The sequence below is a fragment of the Pseudophryne corroboree genome, chromosome 6 (assembly GCF_028390025.1).
Source record: "Pseudophryne corroboree isolate aPseCor3 chromosome 6, aPseCor3.hap2, whole genome shotgun sequence".
Lineage (NCBI taxonomy): Eukaryota > Metazoa > Chordata > Amphibia > Anura > Myobatrachidae > Pseudophryne > Pseudophryne corroboree.
The window spans coordinates 596,903,433-596,921,010 of NC_086449.1; the positions used below are offsets into that span (position 1 = coordinate 596,903,433).

Below are 17,578 nucleotides of genomic sequence, written 5' to 3' on the forward strand. Positions count from 1 at the left end.
CCACATGTATGCCCAAAAGATCATCCATGGTACAGCCAACTTCATTCTAAATAAGAAAAAATTAAAACATGCAGTCAGACCATTTTAAAGCACAAGACAGCCCAAAATATAGGTATTTTTGAAATATCATTCAATTACAGCTTTCTACAAAATAACAATCTAATAGTGTAATGTATATATAGTGCTTAGATTTTGGTAGTTTTTGTCTTTATTATTACATTTATAAATATAATTATAATCAAATGAGAGGATTTTCTGTAATTCCACAGTTAATCTGGAATTGCATAAAATCACTGATAAATTCAAAACATTCTGTGGAATCATCACCTCATTCATCATTTGGATGCAACATTTTGCAGTTAAATTCAGTTGTACCCAAACAAAACCCACTGAAGATTTAATGAAAACGTTGTCACCACAGCTCTGTTTATAGGCTTTCAATTTCTTAATATATGGTTTTCACAAGTGTGGTACAAAATGGAGCACAATCAGTACAATGGTTTATGGCAGCTCTGTGAATTGAATATTTAATGCATATTTGCCATAACTTTGCACATTTCAAATATATTCTTTTGATATATTTAACTTTTCGTTAAAATACTATTAATATAAATAAAGGATAATAATAATAATAATAATAATAATAATAATAATAATATGAATGCTAGTAACTAACAAGCTGTATAATGTTCATAATATGTATTGTACTGTACTTCCTTGCAGATACACTTTAATATAGATCGATAACAAAATAGATAAGAAAAAGATAACAAAATATTTGCTTACCAGAACAGTTTGCAGCTCATTCAAAAAAGTGACATAGAGATTCTGGTTCTGAGTCTCCTAGAATAAGTAACATGACCAAAGTTATACTGCATTCCATTTCTAATACATATATTTCAGATCTCAAAAGACAGACATTCAACTGTTCCTGTAAGGCTATAGTGATCCAATGCTAAATACAGAAAATTATAACAATGACTAAAGGCTTATCTATTTCAATGGTCTTACTTATGATCATAGTAAATATAGTTTTATAAACAACTAGAAAAAAAAAACTATTACAATGGAAAAAATATATGTGCAGGTGTTTCCATTTGGTATTTAATTATTAGCAATTAAATTTACAAGTGTGTTAATAATGTATTCTTTAAATTAATAACTAGCATGTATTGTAGTGTGTAACTTTCATGCAAATAAGTATATTGTTCATGTTCTGTGAATGACTTGTATTTATTTTGCAGTATATTACATTGTGTATTCAGAGGCACCAAAAGGAGGACAGGCTTCTATGTTTCTCTAGGGGCATAGGTACTATTGTTGCAGGGGAGTCGTAATCAAATGCACCATAGAATCATAGTCTACAAAGGGGAAGAGCCACATTGCCCTCCTGTGGTCATGCTCATCTCAGCTCCAGGACCTGCATGATGCCTCGTCATCAGCCCTATGTGTAGTTACAAAATTACAAAGACTAGGCTGAAATATGTCCAACCACATTTACTGTGTGGGCACCATAGCAAACAAACAAAATTTTAATGGTGCACCTAGATTTCCGGGGCCACTTCTTGTCTTCCACTAGTTCTGCATATGACAGTTTGGGCATTAAAATTTATTGTGGTGTCAGCCACTACACATCAGGGAAAATATTAAAGTCCACTGCTAGTGAATGTTGTGTTTTGATTAGGATTTGGCTATAAAAGTAATGCTAAGTAGCAGTGTTAGTAAATCATAAGTATAAAATACAATTTTCCAAACAAACTTTATGCTTAACCTAGTTTACTAATAAAATCTCCAACATACCTTTGCTTGCTGATATTTACAGAGGAGGTCCCCAAGCTTCACAATAAGTGTAGGAGCCCCATCCTTAAAGAGACATAATCCAAGGAGAAATGAGTCGCAACAATATATTATTCTAGCACATGCAGTGATTATTACTCTATAAAGACAAATTTTCTTACCAACTTTATAAAAATATATGTCTTTTCAACAACTGATTATTGTCTATAATAGTATAACCAAATATTGTAACTTGGTGAGTTTTAATATTTTATTACATTTTATAGAAATATGTTTTTATGATCTAATGAAGTAATACAAGTTCAGGTAAAATAATTTTTTTAATTCCAAATTCTACATTCTTCAAACGATGTCTATAAAATCTACATAGAAGTTAGATAATGCACTGCACTCCATCATAAACATCAATTAAGGCTTGTTATAGTTTAGACACCTAAGACTTTTAATTACAAAACAGCGGCAATTACAATCACACTGACTGCAACTGCCATTTTAGATTTTCATCTCCAAACATCCAGGAAGCGGCAGCTTACAAAAGCTGTAGATTGTAAATAAGTTCTCTAGTTTTTGTGTTCCAGTTACCACATGTTCTAAAAGAAACAGTGCAATATTATTTGTTTAGATTAGTGAAACACCTCCGTAACTGATCTCTTATAGTGCAATGCCAGTATAACATATCTCTGGAACTTACATAAAATAAAACCATGAGACATGGGGAGTCATTACAACCTGTTTGCACACTGCAATGTTTTGCATCTGTGCAAATGGGTCATAACTGCACCTGCGCACAGACGTCATTGCGCAGGCGCGTCGTTGCCGGGCAACGGCCGTCGCCAGGCATCGACGAAGGAACAGAAGAAAGTGTTTGCAGCGGCGAATGCAAGAAAATTTACAGGACGAATGGCGGACCTGGTGGCAACTCACCGTTTCTGAGGAGTGTCCGGAAAAATGCAGGCATGGTCGGCCGTTGAAGAGGAGGGTTCCTGACATCAGGTCAGTACCGGATCATTGCAGGGGGTGAGTAACTCCATAGCTGTGCAGAGACTTCCCAAACTTTTTGTTTTTGCAGCTCTCTGCACAACCGATTGCAGCCCTGCATAGCCCTAACCCCCTCCCCTGTAGGCGGCGATTACCTGGTCACAGCAGTGCTAAAAATAGCCAGCATGCAATCAGGTTGGAATGACCCCCTAGAATTCTGGATTTTACCTACTTTTCGGACATGGAGTAATATTGTAAACCAAGCTAATATGCAGTTCTAAGTATTTTGGTCTCAAATAAACATTTGGAAGCATGCGCTATTAGACACAATGTTCCATTGGAGTCTCTTGCACTAATAATTTATTATGTGGGCTATCCAGGCCAAAATACCTTGCTTGTTTTTGTTTGCAAAACCCAGAGAGGATCAAGCAGCTGTGGATGGAATCTCACAGCTTATTCTATTTGTCATTTCATGTGCCCTAAGACCATAAGAGGCGACATTCTAAAGAAGGTAGTGGGGGGGGGGAAGGGGAGTCATTTTCCAGTTTAGAAATTGGTAACACTGGGAGAGCATGCATATGAATTAAAAATTAATAGTTTACATATAAATTCTGGTGGACTATTAAACAATAAAATGTTAATTTCCAGTGAAAGGCAAAGGACTAAAGTTAGAGCTGAAAGGTAAAGGTTCAACCTTATCTTTGTAAAGCATGATACTTTAAAATGTGTATACTCCAAAATAACAACAGTATAACTTTACGTACTTCCACAAGACTTGTGATGCAGTTCACCTGCACAGTGGCAGCAGATGTATCTAAAATGCAAACACAGTTAAAAGCAAAATATTTAATTGTTCATGTTATGTAGCTCTCCATTTCTATTTTACAAAATGTCAGAGTATAATATAAATGTAAAATACTATATATATATATATATATATATATATATATATATATATATATATATATATATATATATATAAAATACTATATAAAAAGGCACTCATGTAACACACAAACCCCTTATTTTTACCAAAATAGCAGCTGAAAGCCACCAGAATGAATGCAGACACAATCTTCATGATGATGATTTTGGGAACAACGCCTTGAAGAGCTATATTCAAGATCTGTGTAGAACTATATTCATCTAGGCAATATTTATATGCAATCTGTTTTTTTAATCACAAGGGCATCTGATACATGATATTTGTTATCTAATTTTCATAGTAGCTGAGTAAACTTAATGTCAAACATTTTTTTGTTAACTGTTCTGGATACTTGACTTATCTTGAAAGTACTATTTGTTTACCATTATTTGTACTAATATTTTAATTTTGTTTTATCACATATTTGGTTTATAACTTTTTTTATATTGGTATATGTGATTAAATCACTGTAAATCTTTAATTTTTGTAAATGAGAGAATGAAAAGCTGTCACCCAACACTGTTTTTGAATGGTCCAATTTATCTGCAAAATACTGCAAATTAGTGGGAGAGATTTTAGAAAGGCTAGGTGAGTAGGTACGTTTTAGTGTACTGTGTGCAGTATATTTTTTTAGATTGCACTTGTAGATTCCAAACGAATGGGTGCAGTATCAGATGTGCGCAGTAAAATCAAAACAAGCTGCCCAGACACCCTGTTCAGTGGAGGGAAGAAAACATCAATTCCCAATGATACAAGGGTACAGAAAGGCAAACTGGGTGTCACTGGCGCTTGATTGATAGGATGTAAATGCTATTTCAAAAAACAATTGTCACCACAATTCACCTTAGATTGTGCTTAATCGCTGGGTGGCGGGCACTGTTAATTGTGGACAGGTATAAAATGGCAATGGAATCACAATGTAAAACCAAAAGGATGACAAATTTATTCACAAACATAGATATTAAAAATGAATTCACAAACATGGATATTTAAAAATACATGACCGTGAAAAGTGCAATGTGAACTGAATGCTTCCACAAAGTGGCTGGTGCTTAATAATAGCAGGAAAGAAGCTCTCACCCTCTCCCTGTATTGCGGTGGGCTAGCTTATAAAATAAGCTGATGTGGTCCTAGGCTGAAATAGCCAAGCACCACCGCAAACAGTTTTTCAGCATCACATCCCCTTCAGTCCACGAATATCGGTCCTCAGTCCAAGACAACGCGTTTCGGTTCCCAAGAACCTTTCTCAAGAATTGGATGAGGGTAGCTGTCCTATGCCTTCTTTTATACCTGGTGAAATGATCAAATCGATTGAATAATTGATCATGACGTCACTTCCGGTTTCCGCCAGCGGAAGTAACCTTGATGCGTTCACGTCTCTTTAATTCTTTATTCCCTGTGTCATTCCCATAAAGATCACACATTCCCTTGTTCAATCCATATATCACTTTCTGGTTCTTATTTTTTAGTGGTGTTTGTATGTCTTCGTCAGGCTCCGTGATTTCCGCTATTTCTAGCCGGAAGTCACGTGTGTCCCCTGACTTCCGGTGATGTGCGTTCCACAGATCATCCAGAAGTGGACAGCTTGCGGTACACGCACTCTAGACGTTCTCACGAGATCTCGCATGTTTATTACAGAGCGCTGATTCTCCTTCCGCCATCTTACTTAAGGGATCCATTACTCTCAGGCATTTGGTTTGGAGCAACCGGGAACACCCACTCCCCACCTCTCTTCATGGTACTTGGTATTCCCAGCTAGTTCATCCCTATTACCAGGGTGGGGTCCCTTGATTGCTCCATGGGATCAATGTTTATACATATATGGAGTCGATGACATGAAAAATGAAATTGAGAAGAGAGAATAATTAGTGAACATGTAAAAAAATATATAAAAACATGATAATATACACAATTAAAAATATGTATATCTGTGCATTTCAAAATGTAATCAGTATAAAATGGACACACCTCTTACATAAAGGAAAAATCCTAAAATCATAAAACACACCTTATATATATATATATATATATATATATATATATATATATATATATATAAGGTGTGTTTTTAAAGGAAGTCACCATAGATCTGTAAATATTAATCTAAAAACCATTTTAGCTCGAAATCAGCGTTATGCCCCTTTGGTTTCAGAGTGTCCAAATTGAAGATCCACTTCATTTCACACTGTGCGAGTCTTTTCTCCAGATTTTTGTTTTTCCAATTGGGTTTGACTTGCTGTAGTCCCAGAAATCTTTTTATGTGTCCCTCACATTTATTATGTTTGATTCTGAAGTGATCTGACAGGGGATGACTTTCTAATCCCTTTCTTATATTATATATGTGCTCAGCAGCCCTTGTTTTAAGAGGGCGCGATGTCTTCCCAATATACATCAATCCACATTGGCATTCTAACAGATACACAATGTTCCGAGAGTGACAGGTGATGAAGTCATTGATTTTATATTGTAGATTCCCTCAGTCTAGTTCAAGTTCCACTGTGGTAGCAACCAGGGCCTTAGTGGGGCTATAATGTGCACTGGGCCTGCCCTGCCCTCTGCATATGTTATATCATGACATCATGTTGTGGACCAGGAAGAAACTGAGCACCCAGAATATTCAATGGATTGTTCCCGATGGCTTGCAGTGACTTTCTAAGCACTTGCTATCTTACTATTACTAGAAAATATTATTACTAAACAATTATAATGCTTACTCTGAGCTTAATCCCATTAGTTGGTCATAAAGTATCAGAGTTAATACTGTACACTTACTCTCAACACACCAAGTAAATTTATAAACCAAATTTATACTAATTTGGATATCTGAATATCTGCTGTTTTCTTCACAAATGAATTGACACATTGCTTTAGCTTTCTCTCATGATACAATTAATTCTGCTTACATGCCTCTCTTAAGTGGCTGTAATTAGACAATCAGAGTATCTAAAATATCTACCCATGTATCAGCAATGTTTGACTTCTTATAGCTCAATGGAACTCTTGTCTGGAGTCAGATTATAGTCTACCCTCCTTCTGTCTCCTTTTGCCTGCACTCTCATACAGTGTACACACCATCCCATCACCTTGCCATGGAATGGCAGGTAAAGATGGCCACCACCTCATTGATACTTGGGTGTATACATTATCTACAGCTTTCACTGCACTCCATGACTGAGAGGAACTGTGTTTCACCACTCCTATACAGCCTAATAGTGGATCCTCTCACACCTGACACATTAGGGTATATTTACAAATATTTGTGTTTTTGCCGTTTTGAAGGGTGTTTGATCTTGAATAGTATCAGGTGCATTTTACTGCAACTTTTTGAATCCTGATACAGTCATTCACTAAGCTGCCTTTTCACAATTCGTATTTTCCGATGTAGATGTGATTCATAATGTCAGGCACTGTTTTACGGGAGTGATGAGTAAAACACTGCCTAACAAAACACAAGGAATCCCGGCCGGATCTGTGAGATCCCTGCAGGGCTTCATTGTGTACCTTAAAAAGGTGTTTAAAGTCTTTAAAATGCTGGAAAAAAATGCGTGGGGTCCCCCCTCCTAAGCACAACCAGCCTCGGGCTCTTTGAGCCGGTCCAGGTTGACAAAATATGGGGAAAAAAAAAAATGACAGGGGTTCCCCCATATTTCATCAACCAGCACTGGGCTCTGCGCCTGGTCCTGGTTCCAAAAATACGGGGGACAAAAAGCGTAGGGGTCCCCCGTATTTTAAAAACCAGCACCGGGGTCCACTAGCCAGGTACATAATGCCACAGCCGGGAGACACTTTTATAGTGGTCCCTGCGGCCCTGACATTACATACCAACTAGTCACCACTGCCCGGGGTACCCTGGAGGAGTGGAAACCCCTTAAATCAAGGGGTCCCCCCTCCAGCCTGAAGCCCGAGGCTGTCCCCCCCATCCAAGGGTGGCGGATGGGGGGCTGATAGCCAAGTGTAAGAAAGGTGAATATTGTTTTTAGTAGCAGTACTACAAGTCCCAGCAAACCTCCCCCGCAAGCTGGTACTTGGAGAACCACAAGTACCAGCATGCGGTGGAAAACCTGGGCCGCTGGTACCTGTAGTACTACTACTAAAAAAAATACCCACAAAAAACAGGACACACACACACCGTGAAAGTATAAGTTTATTACATACAGGCACACCTCCATACATACATACTTACCTATGTTCCCACGAGGCTCAGTCCTCTTCTCCATGTAGAATCCTTGGGGGACCTGTGAAAAAAATTATACTCACATAATCCAGTGTAGATTCTGTCCTTTGTATAATCCACGTACTTGGCAAAACAAAAAAACATTTAAACAAGAATATTCAGCGAGATTGTGATAAATTACCTGCGTGGGAGATGCTGATCCATTGCGTCATCCATTTTCTTAATTTGTGTTTGTGATTTTTAGACACCTGCGTAATTTCAGCTTTACAGCTACTAGATATAACGCGGCAGTTAGTTTTTCAGCAAAATCAAGTATGTTTTGTCATAAAAACTAATTTCTGCTTTAAAACTAATGTTTATATTGACAAAGCCGTACAATGCCAGGAAATTGCAGGCTATTATGTTTGGGAATGATGTGGTCATCAGTTTTAATAAGGTCAAATAGATCTTTCTAAAAAATATTTCACCCCATTAAAAAAGATACATTCTTTGGTTCTGGGCAGATTTAATATTGAACAGATATAAACAATTATACTGTTACAGATTAATTCTGAGAAATAAAGATCTCAGGGCTAATTATTAAAAATTGAATGCAAAAAAAAGTCCATCTGGTGAGTGTGTTATTGGAATGTTGCAGGTGTGTCAGTGATGGGTGGTCTTCATTTTGCCCACTATCGGGATCCCGGCGCACAGTACACCGATGCTGGAATCCTGACAGCCAGCATATTGACACTTTTTCTCCCTCTTGGGGGTCCACGAACTCCCTGGAGGGAGAATACATAGCGTGGTGCGCATAGCACACCACCGTGCCCGCAGTGTGGTGAGCGCAGTGCATTGGTGTTGCTTCTTTGTAGAGTGACCGGGAACCCCAATTAGTGCACTGTGTCCCCTCGCATGGCTTGCTTCACTCGCCATTCTTCACGCAAGGTACCTTGCTCTGCTACCGCTGCACTTGGCACAGGTTACCATTCCCAATTGTAGTCCACATGAATCGTAAGGTATGAGTAAGTAAAAAAAAAAAAGATTAAAAAAAAAGTCATGTCGACCTTTTTTCATGTCAACCTAGTACATGTCGACCTAGAGTCACTGTCGACCTAGAAACCATGTCGACCTACTTACTGTCGACCAATAGTGGTCGACCTAGACACTGTCGACCTAAGTCTTGTTGACCTAGAGACCAGATCTCGTCTAGAACCACTAGCAGTTTTACTGCGTGCACGGATGCCGAATGTGGGTGTCAAGTTTTTTACATTCAGGCTCATGTCAGCACACAAGAGAATTGCTGAAACTAGCTCTGCATATTATAACAGTCGTGACTCCTGCAACACACATTAGTGAGGATGCAGCAGGATACCCCTGTGAATAAGGCCCTCAGCCACCTAGCACATTAACATTCTCAAATATGTGCAATTGATTCATAGCATACTGTATATAAAAATGGACCATGTAACAAGGGGACCAATTTTTATTACATATCTCATTAAATGTAAGTATTAATATACTAATCTATTGAGTTCATCATTTATATTTGCTCTTAGATTGTGCAACATGTAGCTATCATAATTATAAACTTGGAAAAACATGAAGATCAGAGCAAGAGCTGTATCACTTATCTGACATTTTGCACATATTTTACATGATGTGACATGGTTTATAGTCCCAGCAAGATGTCATTGTTTACAAGAGGGGTAAATTAAAGTTCTTTAAGATGGGATAAGCCGACTAGACATAGGCTTACCTGAAGGTACCATGCAGACCTCAAGACAGGCAAAGTTATTTTCCTGATAATTAGAAATGTGTGGGAGGCACTTTTTTGTGTTTTGGTTTTGGATCTGGATCCTTGCTTGTGTTTTGGATCTGGATTGGTTTTGCCAAAACCACCCTTTCAGGTTTTGGTTTTGGATCTGGATGATTTTTGAAAACAACACAAAAACAGCTAAAATCACAGAATTTGGGGGTAAAATTGATCCTAAAGTATTATTAACCTCAATAACATTCATTTCCACTCATTTCCAGTCTATTCTGAACACTGAACACCTCACAATATTATTTTTAGGCCTAAAGGTTGCACCTAGGTCGCTGGATGACTAAGCTAAGCGACTCAAGTGGGCAGCACAAACACCTGTCCCATCTATGAGTGTCACTGCAGTGTCAGACAGGATGGTAGTTTTAAAAACTAGGCCCAAAAGAGCACATAATGCAAAGAAAAAAAATAGGTGCAAGATGAAATTGTCCTTGGGCCCTCCCGCCCACCCTTATGTTGTATAAGCAGGACATGCACACGTTAACAAACCAATCATTTCAGCAACAGGGTCTGCCACACGACTGTGGCTGAAATTATTGGTTTGTTTGGGTCCCTACAAAAAAAGAACAATTAATCCCTCCACCAAAAAAGAACAATTAATCTCTCCTTTCACAAACCGGCTCTACAGAGGCAAGATGTTTTCCTCATCCTCTGATTCCTCACCCCTTTCAGTGTGTACATCCTCCTCCTCAAAGAGTATTAATTCATCCCCACTGGAGTCCACCATCACAGGTCCCTGTGTACTTTCTGGGCTCAATTGCTGGTAAAGGTCTTCCTGGAGGAATTTATAATTCATTTTGATAAACATCATCTTCTCCACATTTTGTGGAAGTAACCTACTATGCCGATCGCTAAGAAGGTGACTGGCTGCACTTAACACTCCTTCAGAGTACACACTGGAGGGGAGGCAACTTAGGTAAAATAAAGCCAGTTTGTGCAAGGGCCATCCAAATTGCCTCTTTTTCCTGCCAGTATAGATACAGAAAGTCTGACATGCCTACTTGGATACTGTCCCCCATATAATCCTCTACCATTCTATCAATTTTGACAGCATCATATGCAGTGACAGTAGACATGTCAGTAATCGTTGGCAGGTCCTTCAGTCCTGACAAGATTTCAGCACTTGCTCGTGACTGCCCTGCATCACCGCCAGCAGGTGGGCTTAGAAATGTTATCCTTTTCTTCGCAGTTCCAGTTGATGGAGAAAATGAAGGAGGAGCTGTTGATGGGTCACATTTTGCTTGAGTTGACAATTGTCTCACCAGCAGGTCTTTGAACCTCTGCAGATTTGTGTCTGCCAGAAAGAGCGATACAATGTAGGCTTTAAACCTAGGATCAAGCACGGTGGCCAAAATGTAGTGCTCTAATTTCAACAGATTGACCACCCTGGAATCATGGAAAAGCGAATGAAGGGCTCCATCCACAAGTCCCACATACTTAGCGGAATCACACCATCTTAGCTCCTCCTTCAATTTCTCCAACTGCTTCTGCAAAATCCTGATGAAGGAAATGACCTGACTCAAGCTGGCAGTGTCTGAACTGACTTCACGTGTGGCAAGTTCGAAGGGTTGGAGATCCTTGCACATCTGGGATGATAATTGACTCCCAGCAGCAACAACTGCAGTGGCAGCATTTGGCGTACCACTCAAGGATTCTTCGGAGGAATCCTGGTTAGGAGAGTACTCGTCAGTAATGCCAGTGACATGGCCTGCAGGACTACGGACAATCCTGACTGAGGAGGAAATTGACATTGAGGGAGTTGGTGGTGTGGCTTGCAGGAGAATGGGTACAAGAGGAAGAAGGGATTTAGGTGTCAGTGGACTGCTTAAGCTCTTACCCAAAGTTTCTGAACTTGGCAATGACTTATGATAAATGTGCTGCAGGTGATGTATAAGGGAGGATGTTCCTAGGTGATTAAAGTCCGTTCCACTACCTATTATGGATTGACAAAGGCAACAGATGGCTTGACACCTGTTGTCAGGATTTGTGGAGAAAAAAATTCCACTCCGAAAGGGTGGCTTTTTTGGTATTTTGCCCAGGCATGACAATGGGCTTATTCATCTCATGGACAACAACTGTCTTCCACGGTGCCTGATTTAAACAAACCACATCACCATCAGAATCCTAATCGTCAACTTCCTCCTCGGCACTAACAACACCCATATCCTCATCCTGGTGTACTTCAACAGTGGCATCTTTAATTTAAATATCAGAAACTGGACTGTGTGTGCTCATTCCAGCACTTGCAGAGGGTGTGCAAATGTAGAAGGAGCCACCTCTACCCATCCAGTGTTGGAAAGGTCAGACATCGCAACCGCCAAAACACTTGGAATCTCCTTGGGGATTTGTAATACCATCTTAGAAAGCACAATTCTTTGCTGTGCTTTTGTCAGCTTAACTCTTATCATTTTGTAGCAGGAGGATGAGGGCTTCCATCATCATGTGAAGCTGAACCACTAATCATGCACATAGGCCAGGGCCTTAGCCATTTCTTGCCACTCTGTGTCGTAAATGGCATATTGGCAAGTTTACGTTTCTCCTCAGATGATTTACATTTATTTTTTAGGTCATTTTACTGAACTTTGGCTTTTTGGATTTTACATGCCCTCTACTATGCCATTGGGCATCAGCATTGGCAGACGACATTGATGACATTTCATGATATATGTCATGACTAGTGGCAGCAGCTTCAGCACTTGGAGGAAGTGGTTTTATATCTTTCCCTATTTTATCCTCCAAAGCTTTGTATACCATTTTGTTTCCTGGAGTTATATAACAATATGCGGTACAGGAGAGCATACCGCTACACCACACAGGGCAAACCCTGTGAAAATTATTTGGATTAAATATTTGGAACTCCTTTATTTGGAGTAAATAAATATACAGCACTGAACAGAACCACTGATCTTATATGGCAGTATCACTGGACTTATACTGCAGTACCAATGGACTTATACGGCAGTATCACTGGACTTATATGGCAGTGTCACTGGACTTAAACGGCAGTACCACTGTACTTATACAGCAAGATCACTGGACTTATCGGCAGTACCATTGGACTTATTAGGCAGTACCACTGTACTGGACTTATACAGCAGTACCACTAGACCTATACATCAGAATCACTGGATTTATATGGCAGTACCACAAGATTTATACACCAATACCACTGGACTTATATGGCATCACCACTGGACTTATACAGCAGTACCACTGGACTTATATGGCAGTATCACTGGACTTATACCCCAGTACCACTGGAATTATATTGCATTATTACTGGGCTTATATGGGAGAACCACTGGACTGGATTTATATGGCAATACCACTGGACTGGATTTATACAGAAGTATCACTGGACTTATACGACAGTACCGCAGGATTTATATGGCAGTATCAATGGACTTATACAGCAGTAATACTGGACTTATATGGCAGTACCACTGGACTGGATTTATACGGCGATACATGATGGCAGTATCACTGGACTTATACAGCAGTACCACTGGACTTATATGGCATTACCACTGGAATTATACGGTAGTATCACTGGACTTATACACCAGTACCACGGGACTTACTTATATGGCATTATCACTGGGCTTTTATGGCAGTACCACTGGACTGGATATATAAGGCAGTACCACTGGACTTATATGGCAGTACTACTGGACACATATGGCAGTACCACTGGACTTGATTTATATGGCAGAACCACTAGATTTATAAGGCAGTACCGCTGGATTTATACAGCAGTACCAATGGAGTTATATGGCATTGCCACTGGACTTATACTGCAGTATCACTGGACTTATACCCCAGAACCACTGGATTTATATGGCATTGTTACTGGACTTATATGGCAGTACCACTGGACTGGATTTATATGGCAATACCACTGGACTTATATGGTAGTACCGCTGGACTTTCATGGCAGTATCACTGTACTTATACGGCAGTATCACTGGACTGAATTTATATGTCAGAACCACTGGATTTATACAGCAGTACCACTACACATATATGGCAGTGTCACTGGACTTATATGTATAGTACCACTGGACTTATATGGCAGTATCACTGGACTTATATGGCAGTACCACTGGAATTATATGGCAGTACCGCTATATATATATATACAGCAGTACCAATGGACTTATATGTCAGTACTACTGGACTTATAAGGCAGCATCACCGGACTTATATGGCAGTATCACTGGACTTATATGGCAGTACCACTGGACTGGATTTATACGGCAGTACCACTGGACATATACTGCAGTACCACTGTACTTATATGGCAATACTACTGGACTTATACGGCAGTACTACTGGGCTGGATTTATACATCAGTACCACTGGATTTATATGGCAGTACCAATGGACATATAGGGCAGTATCACTAAACTTATATGGCAGAACCACTGGATTTATATTACAGTATCACTGGACTTATATGGCAGTATCACTGGATTTTTACGCTAGTATCACTGGACTGGATATATGCAGGAGTACCAGTAGACTTATTTGGCAGTATCTCTGGACTTATACGTCAGTACCACTGGATTTATATGGCAGTACCACTGGACATATACAGCAGTAACACGGGAATTGTATATGGCAGTACCTCTGGACTTATACGGCAGTACCACTGAACTGGATTTACACTGCAGTACCACTGGATTTATACGGCAGTACCGCTGGACTTATACAGCAGTATCACTGGACTTATACGGCAGTATCACTGGACTTATACCCCAGTACCACTGGACTGGAATGAAACAGCAGTACCACTGGACTAGATTTATATGGCAGTACCACTGGACTTACATGGCAGTACAGCTAGACTTATACAGCAGTACCACTGGACTAATATGGCAGTACCACTGGACTAATATAGCAGTATCACCGGACTTATTTGGCAGTATCACTTAACTTATATGGCAGTACCACTAAACAGGATTTATATTGCAGTACCACTGGACTTATACGGAAGTATCACTGGAATTTTACAGCAGTACCACTGTACTTAAATGGCAGTACAACCGGACTTATATTGCAGTTTCACTGGACTAATATGGCAGTACCACTGGACTTATATGGCACTACCACTGGACTGGATTTATACAACAGCACAACTGGACTTATACTGCAGTACCACTGGACTTATATGGCAGTACTACTGGACTTATATGGCAGTATTACTGGACTGGATTTTTTTGGCAGTACCACTGGACATAAAGTATATGGCAGTATCATTAGACTTATACGGCAGAACTACTGGACTTTTATTACAGTATCTCTGGACTTATATAGCAGTATCACTGAATTTTTTTGCTAGTACCACTGGACTCGATTTATGCAGGAGTACCACTAGACTTTTTTGGCAGTATCACTGGATTTATACGGCAGTACCACTGGACATATACGGCAGTAACAATGGAAATATATGACAGTACCTCTGGACTTATACAGCAGTACCACTGAACTGGATTTATACTGCAGTACCACTGGACTTGTACGGCAGTACCACTGGACCGGATTTAGACAGCAGAACCAATGGCTTTATACGGCAGTAACACTATTGGTATACGGCAGTACAAATGGATTTATATGGCCGTACCACTGGACTGGACTTATATGGCAGTACCACTGGATTTATCCAGCAGTATCACTGGACATATATGTCAGTTTCACTGGAATTATACCGCAGTACAACTGTACTTATACAACAGTATCACTGGACTAATACGGCAGCACCACTGGATTTATACTGCAGTACCACTGGATTTATACGGCAGTACCACTGGAATTATATGGCAGTGCCACTGGACTTATTCGCCAGTACCACTGGAATGGATTTATACTGCAGTACCACTGGACTTATTTGGTAGTACTACTGGACTTATACAGCAGTATTACTGGACTGGATTTTTATGGCAGTACCACTGGACATACAGTAGATGGCAGTATCATTAGACTTATACGACAAAACCACCGGACTTATATTACAGTATCACTGGACTTCTATATCACTGGATTTTTTTGCTAGTACCACTGGACGCGATTTATGCAGGAGTATTACTAGACTTATTTGGCAGTATCACTGGACTTATATGGCAGTACCACTGGATTTATATGGCAGTACCACTGGACATATACGGCAGTAACACTGGAAATATATGGCAGTACCTCTGGACTTGTACGGCAGTGCCAATGAACTGGATTTATACTGCAGTACCACTGGACTTGTACGGCAGTACCACTGGACCAGATTTTTACAGCAGAACCAATGGCTTTATACAGCAGTAACACTATTGGTATACCGCAGCAATACTGGACTTATATGGCAGTACCACTGGACTGGATTTATATGGCAGTACCACTGGATTTATCCATCAGTACCACTGGCCATATATGTCAGTTTCACTGGAATTATACTACAGTACCACTGTACTTATATGACAGTATCACTGGACTTATATGGCAGTACCCTTTGACTTATACTGCAGTACCACTGGATTTATACGGCAGTACCACTGGACATATACAGCAGTAACACTGGAATTATATGGTAGTACCACTGGACTTATTCGCCAGTACCACTGGAATGGATTTATACTGCAGTACCACTGGATTTATACAGCAGTACCACTTGACTTTTACGGCAGTATCACTGGACTTAATTGGCAGTATCACTGAACTTATATGGCAGTAAAACTGGATTCATGCAGCAGTACCACTGGACTGGATTTATACGGCAGTACCGTTAGAATTATATGGGAGCATCACTGGAATTATACAGCGGTACCAGTGGACTTAAATGGCATTACCACTGGATTTGTATGGCAGTTTCACTGGGATTATATGGAAGTACCACTGCAGTTATATAACTGCAGGGGTACTGCCATATAAGTACCACTTGACTTATATTGCAATTTCACAGGACTTACATGGCAGTACCACTGGATTTATATGGCACTACCACTGGACTCATACTGCAGTACCAATGAATTTATATGGCAGTACTACTGGACTTATACAGCAGTACTACTGGACTGGATTTATACAGCAGTACCACTGGATTTATATGGCAGTACCACTGGACATATAGCACAGTATCACTAGACTTATACGGCTGAACTACGGGACTTATATGGCAGTATTATTGGATTTATACGCTAGTATCACTGGACCTAATTTATGCAGGAGTACCACTAGACTTATTTGGCAGTATCACTGGACTTATACGGCATTAACACTGGATTTATATGGCAGAACCACTGGATTTATACGGCAGTACCACTACACATGTAAGGCAGTATCATTGGACTTATACGGCAGAACCACTGGACTTATATGGCAGTATCACTGGGCTTATTTGGCACTACCACTGGAATTATATTGCAGTACCTCTGGACTTATTCGGCAGTACCACTGAACTGGATTTATACTGCAGTATCACTGGACTTATATGGAAGTACCACTAGGCATATACGGCAATACCCCTGGACCTATACGGCAGTACCACTGAACTTATATGGCAGTACCACTGAACTGGATTTATGTGGCAGTATCACTGGAAATATGGCAGTATCACTGGAATTATACAGCAGTTACCACTGGACTTATACAACAGTATCACTGGACTTATACAACAGTATCACTGGACTTATACGGCAGTACCACTGAACTTATTCAGCAGTACCACTGGATTTATATGGCAGTACCACTGGACATATGAAGCAGTGACACTGGAATTATATGGCAGTACCACTGGACTTTTACGGCAGTACCACTGAAATGGATTTATACTGCAGTACCACTGGACTTTTACGGCAGTATCACTGGACTTACATGGCAGCATCACCGGACTTATATATCGCACTATCACTGGACT

The 17,578-nt window shown here is 39.8% G+C and overlaps 1 long non-coding RNA gene across 4 annotated transcripts in view; it reads right to left on the reverse strand.

Moving 5' to 3' along the window:
- Positions 1–17,578, reverse strand: part of LOC134935492 (uncharacterized) — a 92,970-nt gene that overhangs the window by 7,601 nt on the left and 67,791 nt on the right. For all 4 annotated transcript variants that reach the window (XR_010180182.1, XR_010180185.1, XR_010180184.1 and 1 more), the window contains 4 exons: positions 3,540–3,589; positions 1,801–1,863; positions 787–843; positions 2–46 (listed from right to left, as the gene is read on the reverse strand). This is a non-coding gene — a long non-coding RNA (uncharacterized LOC134935492). The remainder of the gene's footprint in view (position 1; positions 47–786; positions 844–1,800; positions 1,864–3,539; positions 3,590–17,578) is intronic.